Source organism: Seriola lalandi, unplaced genomic scaffold (genome assembly GCF_002814215.2).
Source record: "Seriola lalandi dorsalis isolate HSWRI2012SDOR001 ecotype SW California unplaced genomic scaffold, Sedor1 jcf7180001973422, whole genome shotgun sequence".
NCBI lineage: Eukaryota > Metazoa > Chordata > Actinopteri > Carangiformes > Carangidae > Seriola > Seriola lalandi.
In genome coordinates, this window is record NW_019444088.1 from 1 (window position 1) to 2,794 (window position 2,794).

General features: G+C 41.0%; 1 long non-coding RNA gene across 1 annotated transcript; it reads left to right on the forward strand.

The window, feature by feature from the left end:
* The first annotated feature begins 750 nt into the window (after positions 1 to 750).
* Positions 751 to 2,788, forward strand: LOC111652005 (uncharacterized). The gene is made up of 5 exons (XR_015436943.1): positions 751 to 1,333; positions 1,412 to 1,520; positions 1,602 to 1,867; positions 2,116 to 2,267; positions 2,392 to 2,788. It is a non-coding gene; the product is annotated as an uncharacterized LOC111652005 (long non-coding RNA).
* The last annotated feature ends 6 nt before the right edge of the window (positions 2,789 to 2,794 follow it).

The window sequence follows — 2,794 nt, forward strand, 5'->3', positions numbered from 1 at the left end:
ATAATAATTCTGACCTTTCATTCTCACTCTTCTCAACCAGTCCTTTTAACACAGCATCCAATCTGCTGCGAGCACCAGCCCCCTCTAAATCTGCAGAAGTCATGATTAAAGTTGTATACATATGTAATAATTACTAACTGCATCCACAATAAGGTGATAATATTCTTTAATGTGGGTGACATTACAATGCTGAATTTGAATAGTGAATATAATGCCATATGCAATAGTCTTCGTCAGGAAGACTTTTGAATGGAAATAACTTTGGTGGATAGGGTACACCGCTCACCTGGCCTTTCAGTCTTGATCTTGACGTGATGCATTGTCTCCGCCTTTCGTCGTATATATTTCACACGGTAATTAAGAAAAAATACACCTACTTTTAAAGCCAAGCGTTCACTGTGGGTAACCGGACTGCTCTCAGTTTTTAAGGATGATAACGACTCGTAACAACTACTTGAGAAAAATAACGTATGACTGTTACAGGACGTTTGCTTGCTAACGTGAACGTTTGCTAGCTAGCTGCGGTTATGCGTTAGCCGTAACCATTGTATAACGTCAACGCTAGACCGCAAACTCATCTTTATCCAAGTTTACCTATTATAACGATTTGTTGAATGACAGTTAGTCCTTCCACACATTCACTTGAATGATACGGTGGAGCGGCTGTTTTATTATTATATTGGACCATAGCACTTACTAGCTGAAATTACCATTGCTAACTTAGCTTATTTTTGACGATCGCATAGCCTTTGCAGACTTTCCTCTTCCGCGCGCTGCCGGTTTCCTGTTAACTGATTGGCGCCTGTCCGATGAGGCCCTTCTACGTGATTGGGTAAATGTCACGTCCATCATATTAAGCTCGGCGCCCATTGGCTGGATGTCTTGAAGTAAATAACAATCGGCGTAAACAGTCACGCTCTCTTCTTGTTTCATCGATAATATTAGGCTTTATTTGCCACAAAGAGGAAAGTTATTATATTGTGAGTCAAAAAGTTAGACTTGTAGAATGGATGGAAAGATCTGTAAAATGCTCGTTGTAGAGGTTTGATTTATCCGTACATCTCGTTTGATTCCATGGTAACTTTCTTTTGTGGACATGCCAAATCAACAAATCAGCTCGGAAGGCTGAAGTAGATAATGTGGTGTTCGTCTTAATAGTCATATTACAGTAAGATGTAAGTAACCCAGGCAGTCAGACATGTCGATCCAGCTATAACCTGAATACAAAGAGTTTAGTTCAAACTAGGCATAGTGAAACAACCTCTACTGTGTTTCCTGTCCTGTGTGCTGTTGTGAACCATCTGTGACTTTCAGAAGCTGTCATGAAATCCAGGTAAGATCTCAAGAACACATTTTTTTTTATAGTACCTTAAACCATAGTTACAATTAGTCACGTGTGTTGTTTTTGCAGTGGCTCTCTGTTCACAAGGCAGAATCCCTTCCAACCAGCATCCAGAGTGGGAAATGCACACTACCACCCATCCTGCAACCAGTCCCTCTCAAAAAAACAGAAGAAAACAGTATGTTTTAAACGTAGCACATGCAACAGCTGACTCTAATGTTGCTTTCCTCATATCTGTCACTTCTTTGTTCTTTTGCAGACTTTAAGTCCAGTACATTCAAACCCGCAATCCAGTCCACAACTACACTCTCTGAGTCCAGAGAACCAACAGCCATCTAACAGACGTGACCCCCATTTTGCTGCACCAGATGGACAACATCTTTTTTCAGAGTCCTGGCCTACTACTGACTGCAGATCTTCTCCTGCAACATCATCTGACATGGAGATACCTGAACAGTCTGCAAGGGCAGGGAAATCCACCACTTCCTCTGAACTGGGAGTTCAGCAGGATTCAGTACTGGCAAAGTATGCTTTAATTTCACAGAATCAAGACCATACCCTCAAACGTAGCGGTGCCTGTGCCCTATTTTATCCTTTTAAATATACCTGTAACATTTTTCACTGTGAAAAGTTGCACGATGCAAGACATGCCTGAACATGACAATGGTAACTGTGATGTGAAGACCGAAAGATAAAAGAAACACATCAGTGGGAACTCTTGGGAACTGTGGGAATGAGTAATTGTAACCAGCTCTGATCTTTTGCCCTTTCAGATACATAGAACGTTTTCGTCACGGTCGACCACAGAGTCGAGAGGCGCGCCAGCAAATGGCTTCTGCAATCGGAGAGGAGCAGCTGCCTTTTTGGTGGATGTCACCATCATCTTTACCTCCCAGTTCAACACCAACTAAAACAGCAGACACAGGTATATTTTCACCTATTATTATCTTTCAATGAAGGAGTTACTGACTGTTACCTGCTCCTAAATTCAGGTGGAGATGGTAACATTTCTAGTAAAGTCCTACTGTGGAATCCCTTCCTCTGAACAGATCTGAGAGATGATCACATGCCTGCCATTTTCAGTCCAGCTGGACAGCATCGACGTGACAGATCCCCTTCCCCATGCAGAGGATCTCTTAGTGTGAGTGCACTTGGAATGAGCCGCGATATAACCTGTTATTATATTGTCTTTCTCTACTAAACAGAATAATAGATGTATTGTTTGTAAGAAATTTCTTACCTCCCCAACTCCCTAACCTACAAATGTATATTTCTTTCTTTCAAAAGTTAAAAGAAAAATGGATACTATAACTATTTTTGTTTTTAATCTTTGCATATACTGTTTTAAAGGATTAGTTGGTCTCCCATGTCCAACTTATGCCATGTTTGTCTGCAAGGGAGACACCTTTTTCCAACTAAGTGTGCATATAAATATTTGCATTTCAACACCAC